General features: G+C 37.9%; 1 protein-coding gene across 2 annotated transcripts in view; it reads right to left on the bottom strand.

Annotated features, from left to right (window-relative positions):
- The window catches only part of LOC145686263 (mannan endo-1,4-beta-mannosidase-like), a 506,707-nt gene that overhangs the window by 341,827 nt on the left and 150,174 nt on the right, over positions 1 to 14,706 (bottom strand). The gene's annotated exons all lie outside the window — the stretch shown is intronic.

Here is a 14,706-nt window from a genome sequence, read left to right as displayed (position 1 = left end):
TTACTTCGGAGCTTTTATTTTCCATAGTTGATAATTATTACATGTTCCGAGATAAGTGGAAAATAAAGGCAGACGTCTGTTTGTCATCAAAAGCTATCTCAAAATGATATATCATACGAGGTCATTTCTATTTAAAATTTTGTGCCCGAATCCAAGATGGTGGACGTAAAGATATGCTTCATCTCGGTCACTACTCAGTAACAGGTATGGATCTACTTCTACAACCTCTATCCAAGATATGATTCATTTCCCTCAGCCATTTTTAAGTTACAAGAGTTTATTACAAACTTTTGCCATATACTATACATTGTAAATGCATTCAGATGTTTAGGTCGCTTGGGGGTCGGTTAAATATTCTTTGATTGAGCCCATTTTTTTACAGATTAATTTGGTCCGACATGGAACCAATTTAGGGGTTGGAAGCAAAGAAACTCGGAAATCAAAAATTAAGGACCACCCTAATATATATATATATATATATATATATATATATATATATATACACAGGGTGTTAATGAACCAAATCGACAAACTGAAAGAGGTGATTCCTTACATCAAAATAAAAGAAAAAGTTCATATGGACCTATGGCGAAAAGTGCATAGTTTCAGAGGCTGTCCAAAATCGTGAAAAGGCCAAATTTCAACAGACCCTATTTCGAATTTGAGAAACTGTGGATGATGGTCTGTATCAGCGTAAAGAAAGTCATGCATACGCAGTCCAAAACTGCATATTTCATTAATGTTCAATGAGTGAACAGAGTATTCCCTGCAGGGTGAAATTCCCAGACATACCATCAACCAAATTTTGAGAAATACTCTGACTTTAAGATTGGTCCAAAGTAGGCAAGTTATAAGTCTTGATAGCAGTGAACAGAATTATTTGCCTCGATGTCTGAAATGTTAAGAATCGTGAGCAGCACGATCTCTTGTACTCGGGAAAACGTATGCTGCGATGTTTTCTTTCACGCTTATAAGTGAAGAAAACGTTAAATATACCGTGACTAAATACGCCACAGCATACGATATTCTGAACACTAAAAAACATGGAACTGCTGGTTCTTAACACTTCCAATTCCCCCCCCCCAAAGCATTACATGTCTATTGTTGTCAAGGCTTACTTTCTGTCTACTTTGGACTCTCCTTGAAATCAGTGCATATCTGAAAACTCTATTGAGAGCATATGTGAGAATTACACCATCTAGGCAATACCCTGTATACCTATTGAAAATTCATGAAATATGCATTTTTTTGGATTGTGTATGCGTGCTCTCCTTTACGATGATAAGGACCACGATCCACAGTTTCTGGAATTCGAAATAGGGCATGTTGAATTTTTTTTTTTTTTCGGTTTTGGACAGCCCTAGCTCTGAAACTATGCACTTTTCGCCATAGGTCCATATGAAGTTTTTCTATTATTTTGATGCGAGGAATCACCTCTCAAGAGTTTGTCGGTATAGTTCATTAACACCCTTATATATATATATATATATATATATATATATATATATATATATATATATATATATATATATATATATATATATATATATATATATATATATATATATATAAAATTTATGAGACATGGCCGAATATATATCATCGGCCATGCTATCACACAGTAAAAGCTACAAAAACTGAAAACCATAAATCAAGCAGCACACACTATTCTTAATATCTTATTTCAACCATATATTTCCATTGCCATAAGCTACTTATTACTACAGTTATCTTCCTACTGCCATGACAATAAAAAGTTCTTCTACACGACTTAGCAGCAATTCAAAGAAATGATCCACCAGACCTGGGACAAGCAGACAACCAAACATCGTCATATACATAAGGTGTGCATGAGGCTAATGTAATTCTTCAGAAAAGAAAAACATGGCTCTCTCTCTTCTCGCTAAATCCATAATTTTATTTCTCTCTTCTGTGCGTCTGTGTGTCAAAGCAATGAACTGAATACTAACTACAACGTTTACCAGAGTACAAACACGTGATAATCACAGAAATGAAAAATTATACGATTTTTTAAAATGAGGAATCGTCACAATTAAATTGAGGAACCTATTAAACTTATCGTGTAGAATACAGGAGATACCGCTCCGTCCAAACAGTCTTATGCAGGGTTCCTACTGATATGGAGGAATCTATTTCCCTGATTTCTCCGTGACCTTTCGCAGGAAATTCACTGACTTTCATGACAGGTGTCGGATGACGTTGACATAGAAATAAGGAATAAGCAACGGGAAATATTTATATATGAAAACATGTATTCTATAGACACAAATTGTAATCAATTGCTCATACGTAAAGTAAAATCGCTCAAACCGTCCCCAGGCGGCTACAAAGGAAGCGGAACACCATTGAAGGAAACCGCGTGTTTCTTTGTTACATGGGAGGGATAATTCAACATGTCCTTCTAGTTGAGGGTGGCCGCCTGCCAGTTGATCTGCTGAAAATGAAAACGATGAAGCAATTTTCACCCTCTTGCTTACTGATTCTTCAGCAGTGTTGAATTCAGACATTTTCACCCGGGGGGGAATGTGAACTCCTCGGGGGGGGAGAGTTGTTTTTCTGTATTTTTGCAAGAAAACAGAATATTTAACAGTTCCATTCACATCCACATCTTACCTAATATTGAGACTAATTGCTGATAAATATTCAATGTGAGATTATAATTAAAAAAAAAACAATCTAATTTTATCTAAAACATTAAATAAAGACTGGCAAAAATATTTTACACTAAACTTTAACTGCTATTTACAGTATCTATTTTTGTTATTATTTCCTATATTCAGTAGTTACTGTTTGTTACTAATGTAGAAGTTTTTAAAAAGATTTAAATTAACTCAAATATTTTTTTGCCCTAAAACAAACATACACCCTCCATTCCAAAAGAAACCGAACGTTTTAAAAAAAACAAAAAAGCAATGTACATTTTGGAACAAATCATTTTTATTAATCAATGTATTCCCCTTCTGCATCGATACACATATTTGCACGCTCCAACAAGTTGTCAAACGACTTCTCCATGTCCTTTATTAGAATGGTCTTTAGGACGGCGGTCGTCGCCTTCTCAATGGCAACAATCGATGCGTGCCACTTTCCTTTCATCGCCAAATGCAGTTTCGGGAACAGATAGAAATCGCACGGAGCGAGATCTGGTGAATAGGGCGGATGATGCAACCGAATAATGTGATTTTTGACCAAAAATTCAGTTACAAGTCACGAACGATGTGATGGTGCATTATCGTCCAAAAGAGTCCAACTGCCGATTTCGGGCCGAATACGACGAATTCTTGCCAGCAAACGCTTCATGACGCCCAAGTAAAACTCTCCTGTGACTGTCTGGCCGGGCTGAACAAATTCTTTGTGGATAATTCCTTTTGAATCGTAAAAACAAATCAGCATCACCTTAACTTTTGACTTCACTAAGCGACTTTTTCTGGGTGTTCCTTCAACCGGCGCTCTCCATTCAGCACTTTGCCGCTTTGTTTCGGGCTCATATTCAAAACACCACGTCTCGTCACCAGTTACAATCGATTTCAAGAAGTTTCGATCCTGCCGAGCACTTTTAACGATGTCTTTGCAATGAGCAAATCGATCAACTTTTTGGTCTTCGGTGAGTTTGTGTGGTACAAACCGCGAATTAACCTTCTTAAGGCCCAAAACTTCGGTCAAAATGCGGTATGCGGTTGTTTGAGGAATGCCTAATTCCATTTCAATAACTTTCACCGACGATTTTTTGTTATGTTTGATGAATTCACGCACTTTTTCGATGTTTTATTCCGATAATCCGGTTCTGGGACGGCCTGATCTTTCGTCATCATCCAGCGTCTCTCTACCCGATTTGAATCGCCTGAACCACTCGTAAACTTGCGTACGGGATAGACACTCATCACCATATGCATTTTGTAGCATTTGGTGCGTTTTACCCAGTTTAACACAAAACTCAATTGCATCTCGTTGTTTGAAACTCATTTTCCGAACGATGTACACAACACACTGACAGTTGAAACGCAATAACTTTGTTGCCGTGCATCCAAATGTCATGACATTTATACCAGATGTCAATGAGGGACTACGCCATCTACCGGTTAAATATTACAACAGATGGCACTAGTGGTACTATTTGTTTTCAAAAGTTCGGTTTCTTTTGGAATGGAGGGTGTACATAGGAATATCTTAACAAAAAGTTATCATTCTTTCTCAAACTTCTGATTCTAAATCTGATACGATATGGTCGATATGATGTTAAAAGTTATAAAAAGAATATCCGCCATCTTGAAAGAGGCCATGTTGAAACTGGTGCGATTGGTATAAATGAGAAGAGGGTCATCCAATGTATTAATTTGAACGTAAATTGCCACAAAAACCTATTGGCGAAGTCTGTTATGGGATTATATTATTCCTGTGCTTCTGGTAAAATGGTTTAGGTACAAGATAAGCAAAGTGTATCCCGTGACACTCGAGCAGATGGAGGGTATGGAGCGCTATAGGTGGACTGATATGACGTTCTGATTTCTGTTCGAATTAATTTAAGTCTAATAAAAAGTTACAAGTTAATGTCAACCATGATATTATTATGAAGCTTGAACCCGCCATATCAGCAAACGCACACCAATTACATGTTGACTCTGACACAAATTATGTAGTCTAAAATTATATTTCACTCGGTTTTCTAGTTCCACTGATCCCACTCATAGCGCTCCATAATCTGCATCTGCTCGAGTATCATAAGATACACTTAGCTCATCTTGTACCTAAACCACTCTACCAGAAGCACAAGAATAATATAATCCCACAACAGACTTCACCAATAGGTTTTTGTGGCTATTTACGTTCAAATTAACGCATCGGGTGACCCTCTTCTCATTTGCACCAATCGCACCAGTTTCAACATGGAATTTTTCAAGATGGCGGATATTCTTTTTATAACTTTTAACAGATCATATCGACCATCTCATACCCATGTATGCTCATTTCGTGTCGTTACAATGATTAGTTTTAAAGAAAAACGTGCATTTTCTCACCATGTCCTTAATGTACTTACGTTCCAATTTTGATCTTTCTCGGGCCCTAGTGTCCCAACGTCTTGGACTCTGCAGCTACAATTTTGGCTGTGCGAGTTTCCCGAGGTACTCTCTCTATATACAAAGTTTCATGAAAATCGGACTCTGATAGATACCTAGGGTTCCTTGTAAGAGGAGCTATCAGTGCTCTTAAAAGTGAGTGTGCGATTCGAGAAGTTGGAAGATTGTACAGAATAGCAGAATCTACTATTTGTCTACGGATGAAAACTGGAAATATGGAACATGCTACTCTCGGAAGTGTTCTCGCGAGAACAAAACAGAATTGGTGGACTATGTGATAAGCGTTGCAAATTTATTTTTTAGTATCACACGTATAGATCATCGGCGTATGGCATACGAATTTGCTGAAGCAAGTCGAATTGCCCATAATTTTGATGGAACTACCAAACTTGATGAAAATGACTGGTTGAGACTATTTCTTTAAAGAAATCCAAGAATAAGCCTAAGGAAACCTGAGGGAGTAAGTTTGAATAGGATAAATTGATTCAATGAAGAAGCGGTGACGCTATTCTTCAATAACTTGGAAACAGTAATGAAGCAGCACCATTTTCCCCTAAGTAGAATGTTCAACGTGGACGAAAGGGGTATTTCGAACGTACAAAAACTTGTGAGAATTTTAGCACCGAAAGGTCAGAAACAGGTAGGAACTGCTATGTTGTGCGAGCGTGGAAAGACAGTCACTGTTGTGTATGTTTGTAGTGCATTTGGAATCTTCGTCCCTCCCATGTTTATAAATCCCAAGGCGTCACATGTACTATCTTGCCAGTATTTTCGATTAAGCATACGTCAAAGTTACAACTATGGAGAAAGCCATAGCTGGATTTAGGGCTGTGGCAATAATACCATAAACCCTGACAAATTTTCAGAATCAGACTTTCACAATGTCACTATGGAGGCACCTAACATAGTATTATTGCTGGAGATGATGAGGACAGGTTGGTACAAAACGTCGAGGAAACTAGTCGTGATTGTGGAATTCATACTTCAACAGAACATAGTTTTGGTGTCACATCACAGAATGACATTGTTCTTCCTTATCATCGCATGCTTATGTTTTCAATACACTCAAAAATATGTAATATTTTTGTTCAGTTATAAAACAAGTAGAGAATAAAGTATATAGTAAAACTTGTAGCCCACCTTGTTCTTTTTCTGAACCCATTCCATCTATATATCTAAGTATGTTATATGTTATGAAAATGTTTTCTTGCTTTAAACATATAGATTTGCTTCGCGCAGAATTACCCCATATTACGCGCAGAATTACCCACCTAGTTGGGTAATTCTGCGCAAATGTATAGTTCAGGTTTTTTGTCTATTATCGAGTACTGGTGTGAGCTTTTATTCAAACTACGTCTTTATCTTGTCTACTACACAGCAAACAATGGCTGTGCAAAGTTATGTCGTTATACTTACAAAAACAGCGGAGAAATAACGATTTTTCCTTAAGTGCGCAGAATTCGACCACTTTCCCCTACAAAGGAAGCCGGTTGGGGACCAATAGAACGTCTCGACTATACATTCTACTTACCTCCTGTACAAATCAAAACAACGTCCCATACTATGATCATTAATATCTACCCACAAACGAAAAAAAAAAAAAAACAGCACAAAAACCAAATATATATTATAATGGTTGGCTAAGCTGAAATTGGTGTACAATTAACGTTAGAAAAAAATATATTTCATAAAATTTCCTTGATTTTCTCTGATTTCCAGTCTTTTTCCCTGGGCTTCCCTGACCTGCACCACTTTTCGTGAGTTTTCTCTTACTCCTCTGACCAGTAGGAATCCTGTTATGTTACTTATTTATTTATTTTTGTATAGCTTGTGTTCAAAACCATTGCAATGTTTATCAATATAGGAAGAAGACAAAGCAGGAAGTTACATTTGAACTAGTTTGGATATGTTAAGAAGTGTCACAACGGGAATCAAACACATGAATATTCGAACTCAAGTAGTGATCAACATTAATCCACTACAAAATTCTGCAGTAATGCTGTAGATTTAGCCTTTCAACTACTTCCGAGTCATCGAGTCTGACATAGAATATCCATAAAGTGTTGCACTTCGATTCAACGAAATTTTGCATGTAGATACTAGACACAAAATAAAGTGATCCGTATTTTTTTTTTTTTTTTTTTTGTGTCTGCGGAAAAATGGTTTGAAGGGGGAAGTATTTTCAAAAAAGCTCGAAATCTCCAAAACAACATGAGCAATTTGCAGACAAAGGCGTATACACATACTAGAAAGAAAATTAAGGAATACGGGATTTTTCTTTTGTGTGAGAAAACGGTTGCAGGGAAAGCTACGGCCCCTATTGAAATATCTCCAAAGATAATGACAAAGGCCAAAATCGGAAAAGGGCACAAGCGATTCCAAGGAAACTACGCATGTAGATACTAGACTTAAAAATACGAAACATGTATTTTATCGTTTATGCGGAAAAACGGTTGGAAAGGGCCCAAGCCCCTCCCGCAATATTTTCAATAAAGGTCGAAATCTCCAAAAGGACAGGAATAATTTGCCGAAAAATGGCGTATGTACACACTAGATATACAAGTAAAATATACGTATTTGCTATTTCCTGCGGAAAAACTGTTGCAAGGAGAGAGACATCCTTACCAAATTCATCCAAATAGTTTAGAAAGATCACAATCCACAAATGATCACAAACAAATCGGATGAAAGTATAAACGCATATGTTAGAGGTGCAATGAAGAAATACATATTGCAAGTACTATCCACCACTTTATAACACAGACCAACAGTTTCTTAAGCACAATATCTTACGCAACAAATGTGTCACAATAATGATATTCCACAAAAAAATGCTGTAAACAAAGTGATCTCTTACACCAACCATAACGAATCACAGCAACCTGTCCACAAATGTCACATGTCGGGATGTAATTCGTGGCTTAAGAATGTTATCCCATAGATGCAAATTAATATCAAACTGTTGTAAGATAATAGTGTCCAAAAAGCGGCGCACAAATATCTTCTACAAGCGAAAAAAGTACACATTTAGTGGTTGCAGCTTCCAAGTTAAACCTTGAAGTATTGTAAGTAGCACAGTATTTTTCTCTTCCGGTTCAATGGAGCGTAGGGTATTTTCACAATGTCCACTAGGGTGATGACTTTTATTCAACTCGTTTGCCTGTATCATAATTTAATGAGCTTTCCTCCAAGATTAGATAAAATCTTACTTTCAAGGTGGTTTCATGAAAAAAACCTCACGCACAAAATGATTTTAAAAATTTTATTTATCAACTTTTTTTGCCCATTTCTTTGAAATCATTGTAGGCAGATACAAAATTGAACATAAGCTTAGAATCACATATATATAACATTATATGGGGCCATCAACCATACAAGGAAATCAATTATTCACTATAATGTCACTGGACAGGATGAATCTCAATGCGAGACTCCTTGTTGCGCCAGGAGTCGCACAAGTTTTGCTTAACTTTGATTGCACGCTCACAGCACTGGTTGCTTTGTGCAATGTTAATTGGAGATTAATCTGTTTTCCTGTGGGTTTTCAAGCATTTGAGATCTGTTGGGTAGTCACTCAGAGCTGCAGATAGTTCATCGAAATCTTCAGCGTGGAACAATTGCCTGTTGGACCAATGCCCAGCCCATGAGTAGGAAGTTAATGAACAGATTTTACGCAGCCTGTTCCGGTTTTCAGAAATCAGAATAAACGCAAGGTGGACTAGAATGGTACGAGAGTTCCAGCTTTCATTCTTAATGTTTGGAATCTGTTGAAACTTACCTAATTTCTCTCATGGAGTGGTATAGAAACTTAATGTCGTCTCTCCAGCCTCCTGTTTCCTTAATCTCAGTTTTATCGTTGCTGAAGGCTACTATCAATTTATGTTAATTGCTCATCGAATTCTGTACAAAGAAATAGGCTACTCGATGTTTGATGATTTGGTTGAAGTCGACCCATGTAGCTCATCGTCCATGAGCACGCGAAGAACGCGATCCAGCGCTTGGTGCTCGCAACTGATGAACTTGGGTTTGGGGTGACCTTTCTCTTCGAACATTTACTGCAGCCGAACAACGTTTGTCTTCTTGCTGGTATTCACGCTTGTTGTTTCGGCCACAATCATAACAATTGATTCCCACAGGTTGAACTGCTCTAACACATCCACGAGTCCTTCTGCTATTGTTTGAGCTTTTCTATCTTTCAACTTGAGCGCAGTAAACTTAATTTCTTTCGCTTCATTTTGAGCACCACGGCCAGATCTTCAAAGCCATCAATGCGTTTGCCATCGAAGTGTATACTCCATTTCTCCAGAATGAAGCATGCTCATCAAGTGCTTCTTCACCTGAGCAGCTTTCCTGTAGATAGCCTCGTGGGTTGGTGAGAGACATGGAGTTGGTATTTCAATGCCCTCACCAGAAACCTGGCGGAATATATTTGCTGCCCGTGGGACGACAGCTTTGAGCTTGTAGCAAGACGTCTTGCAATGCCTGTTGGATTATGGTTCCTTGTGCTCGTTGATGCTGCGTTCCCATCCTCCCAAGGACTGTCATGGATGTTGTGGGATGAGTCCGTGTTACTTGGGGAACAATCAGCTGGCGCTGAGCTGACTTCCTTCGCTTGGACGGGTCCTCGCAATAGCAGGTTTGCCAGTAGAAAAACCAACCTGACCATTGCTTTCAATTTGCAGTTTGTAGAGGTTTTTATCCTCTTTGCACATCCATTCGCCTTTCGTCGCATCAGACAGTTCATTCAATGAATCAAAGTGTTGTTTCTTTCAGTAGCCTCATGCTCTTTCAGAAGGTTTTCTAACTTTGCACAAATGGCTTGATCAGATACATGCGAAAAGTTTAATTATTTGCTCCATAGGGTTTTAAGCTCCGCAGCAATTATATCGATCCTCTATCTTTGTTCATTGGTAGTGGATTCAAAAAATTTGAAGCATCCAATGAGGTGGTTTTTCAGGGACATGCGACTCCGTTCAAGAGTGCTTCGAAAAATTCCAAGTTCTCTCTTCTTGATGGTGCATGAAACTGGACTAAGTTCTTTGTCCAGGTTTCTTTGTTCTTCTCTGTGTTCGAAGAACTCTTCTTGAACATGTCTTCTACTCAGCAAGTGAAATAGAAAAGGTCTTAACGTAAACATTAAATACGTTACAAATTATCCTGTTATCGATACAAAGAACCTGTTATCGATTTTTTACATATTTTATTTATAAACAAGCAAATAGCAATTACACAATATGAACAAGCTAGTCATAAAATATTACCGGTATATGCTCAATTATAATCAGCGAGAGAGAGCAATGTAGCTCGCGAAATAATACAAGGATTTCTTTACAGTAAACTCTAAACTTGGGATATATCTACATCTAACCTCCACTTTTCGTACCTGTTAAACCCTTTTGTCGCCAGATTGATAAATCAAAGGGTCAGCTTGTAATCAATATTATTATTATTATTATTATTATTATTATTATTATTAATAATAATAATAATAATAATAATAATAAGTCGATCGGCACAAGCTACATATAAATAATGTTAATATGGCCTACATAACATTTCAAAGTGGTTTGTGCGTGACCATTTTCAATATTTTAGTGGAATGAACGCCATTTTAGTCATGAATAGGCAAGAGTTCATTCATTCGTGATACAGGAAATATATTTTCAGAAGTAACTCATCACCCTAATGTCCACTCTAAGCGTCCAATAGAAGAACTGTTTGACACTGTGTTGTAGGAAAATGCACGTGCTCTAGCCAACGACGATAAAGTTCCTTTGTGAGCTTTCCTGATTTTGAGGCGGCAAGATTCTGTGTTGTGCACGCGTGGGCCGAACTCACCAGTTGGCTCCTTCAGAACAATGAGTAATGTTGCCAGCAAAGCAGCATTGGCAGATATGGTCGGTTGTATTGTATAACTGTGTGTTGTCGCACTCACGGATTGGACAACTGTTTCCACTTTCTTCATTCCCTGAGCAGCCAAGGTTCGACCGCCATGCATTTCTAGTTGGAAACCACTTTGATCGGAGTTGTACACATTACCTGGGCCGAATTGGATAATATGGTGTTCTACATTGTCAACAAAGGCATTTACGGTTCTCAATATCAAGCCATTTGTACATCCTCTTTAGCTTCAGACGTATGTGTCGTAGATATAAATTTCGTCACCTTTCGCGATACGATTTTGTGTGTTGTTTTAAACTCCCACAGCCAGGCATTTGATGCCTTAAATGATGGAAGTGAAATCGATTGCTGGCCTGCAGAGCCCATCGTCGTAGATCAACATCGTGTACTGGAAAGTGTGCCTCACGAGTGTCTTGGAATTGCCGAAGAACATATTGAGTTACCTGCGATATCTTATCTTTCCGTGTTCCTTCACCAATCGCTTGCTTTTCCCAGCGTTCTAGCTGCTGCCTTGAGGTTACCTTTCTAAATTTTGCTTGTACGGATCGAAGGGATAGCGGTCTTTTAATACCACTTCTCCAGTAGTTGACAGCCTTTTGTTTGTAAGCAAAGGTGATGCCTGCTTGACCATCTACGGTTGTGCCGTCATTGCACTCTTCTACGTCGTCATCCACAGAAGAATATTGGGCGGTATCCTCTTCCCTGTCGTCCTTCGCAAATGCTAATGTTAATATTTCTTTTGTGTCCAACGTAACCATATCGTCCATCCAGTATTCCAGCAAGCATTGCAATATGCGTGCTGTATCCCTTTCCTGTGCTGTTATTGGCGACTCTGGTCGATGTATCACTTCAAAAGCAACAAAAAGTAAATGCAGAATGTTAGCGGGATTCACGATGGATTTCTTTTCTTTAACCCGCTTACGGAACAACGAATTTATATCATACACATATGAATATCTGACGCAATGTACTTAACTTCTTGATTATATATTGTGTACACATGGTAGATATTGATATCTCATTTTGCACGTGTGGCTCATTATCTTGAAGTGTTCTTTTGTGGCATTCATGTATCATCATCACAAGTAAACAAGTTGTTGCACAAGCCAAGGGCCAGGTAAGTATAATTGCACATCGCCTTGTCAATTATCGTTTATATGTTTTGCACACACAGATAAAGTTATTATCGCTCGAACTTATTATATGCAGCGATGAGTATGACCACCTCGTAGGCTTGCTACTGAATGATAACATTATACATATTTCATAATACAGGTTGATATCTTCTGCTGCCCAATTATATGCACTCAACCTTTGAAACGGTTCTTCAGAATACACATCTCTCGTATTGTTTGTTCAATTAATGACACTTTAACAGCTTCCTGTCTGTGAGCCGTAAGATATTCGTATGTCGTTTCAGAAGTAGTTTCTTTTGCGTAAAGTTTCTCTATGAATGGAACATATACATTGGCTCGTAATAGAAAGATATACGGGCATCAGAAATATATGTTGGGTATATGAAATATGTGCTGAAAATTTCTGCAAATTGTTTGTGAGGTTTTGGAGACTTAGAGCTTTTTTTGAAAATATTTCGCAAAGCGTTTAATCCCCTTCAAACAGTTTTTTCGCACAAAAGAAAAATACGTATTTCTTACGTTTAAGTCTAGTATCTGCATTAGTGCTCTCAAATGGGTTGGGTTACGGGTCGGGTCGGGTCAGGTCAACTCGGGTCGGGTTGTCGAGTCGGGTCAGCTCGGGTCGGGTTATTCGGATCGGGTCAGCTCGGGTCGGGTCAGTTCACTTTGGTCAACTGAGTTTAGGTTGAGCTTAAACTCGGCTGGAGTCGAAAACTGCTGTTTTTCACCAGCTGCCTAGTTAAAAATAGCAATTTTCAATTGATTTTATAGAAACCATAAATCTATTTTGAACACTTGCAGCTAGTGTTTTTATGGTAAATGCTTATTTTTGTACTTGTGTGTACTTTAATTTTTAAATGTGGGAGATTGATTTTACCAATCGACTGTAATATTATTCTCTGTTTCACATAAGCTGATAGGAAAAAGAAGAAGTCGTTTCCCCCACCACGCTCAAGTACAGGTGAATGTTGGTGTTTCGTCTTCCACCATCAGCCCCGCACACGGAGGTATAGAGTGTATCTAAATATGTCTAGGCCTAAATAATAAATTACAACTTTCATAATAACACTACGTATTTTAAAGCACTTAGTTACATTTATCTGCATTAGTAAGTAGCACATGTGTCATTATAATGGAAATTTTACTGAACAGTTGTATTGTTTATTTTCCTTCATTTTTTGGCGGTCGGGGTTGTGACATAATGTTGGAATGGCAAGGGATGGCAGAGTTGGTAATTGAATGGGTATTTACTGCATTGATACAATAATTTCACAATATAAAATCGGAAACCAAGTACAATATGTGTGAGTAAATTATCATAGCGTTAAGATGATAACAACAGAGCCTGAAATAACTATAATAATAATAATAATAATAATAATAATAATAATAATAATAATAATAATAATAATAATAATAATAATAATAATAATAATAATAATAATAATACACTCTCGCCCCGAGCGCCTCAACTCAGGCGAATGCCCTGATTTCTATTGATTAATTTTCAATGAAATCGTTTTCCTACGTTTTTCTCTTCGTACGTGCACCTGATCTGATGGTGGCAAAGTATCTTTTTATTTGTTTGTTATATATTAATACGCGGCTTTACAGTAAGGCATCACATATATAAGATTAATCAACATTGAAGTCTTCTGAGTTTATTAAGGGAGGAAGCACTGTTATGGTTGACTTAGAAAAACAATTCCAGACTGATTGAAGCCTGACACGAAGTAGTAACTACAGATGCCACGTAATTTGAACAGGCCATGTCTGAGTCTGCCGTTTGCAAGCAAAATTATAATTATTGGAGCTCAACCATCATATTGAATTTGACGACCCTAAAATCCCCTAAAATTTGGCGCCTTGTGCGGTTGCAATCCTCGCCCAGCCCTTTCGTCGGCCTTGAGTCTAGTCAATTGATAATAGAGGAAATTGACTTTTGAATTGTTACTTGACTATTTTAATAAAAACGGAGTTGTCAATAGTGCTGACGACCGTTGTGGGGGAAGGAGAGTAACAGAAGTTTGGAAATGAAATCTTTGAGTTTTACATATCGCAGTTATGCCGAGTAAGCTAAAGGAGACTGTGATGACGAGAATGAATGAAACAGTGGAAAGAAAAAACTAGGAGGAAACGGAGGAACTCCGAGAAAATCTGCGAAAACAGTGCTTTTCCACCACGAAGCCCACTTGGCACGAGCTGCGATCGAACCAGAGCCTCATGCACCAGAGGTGAACGCTCTACCACGGAGCCACTACGGCTCCAACAAAAGTTTGGAGTTCTCACAGAACACTTGTCTAGAGGTCAATGCAATTAATGGGTGCTTACTTGCATTGACTTCAAATTCTCTATAAAATCAAATATAAATACACATGAAAGGACAAATAATACTGAGTAAAAGGTATTAGTATCAGTTGCTGCTCTCCAGAGGCTCTGTATTCATATTTTGGTCACTCTCGTTAGAGTCGTCACTGTAGTCTTCAAGGTTAACGATTTTTTTCTGTAACTTCGTCAGTTATCCTGTCAAGTTCTCGGTATTTCGTTTCTTCCATCTCCACTATATGTTGCAC

Source organism: Thermobia domestica, chromosome 5 (genome assembly GCF_964235325.1).
Source record: "Thermobia domestica chromosome 5, izTheDome1.hap1.1, whole genome shotgun sequence".
Lineage (NCBI taxonomy): Eukaryota > Metazoa > Arthropoda > Insecta > Zygentoma > Lepismatidae > Thermobia > Thermobia domestica.
This window is presented reverse-complemented; position numbering and strand designations above follow the sequence as displayed.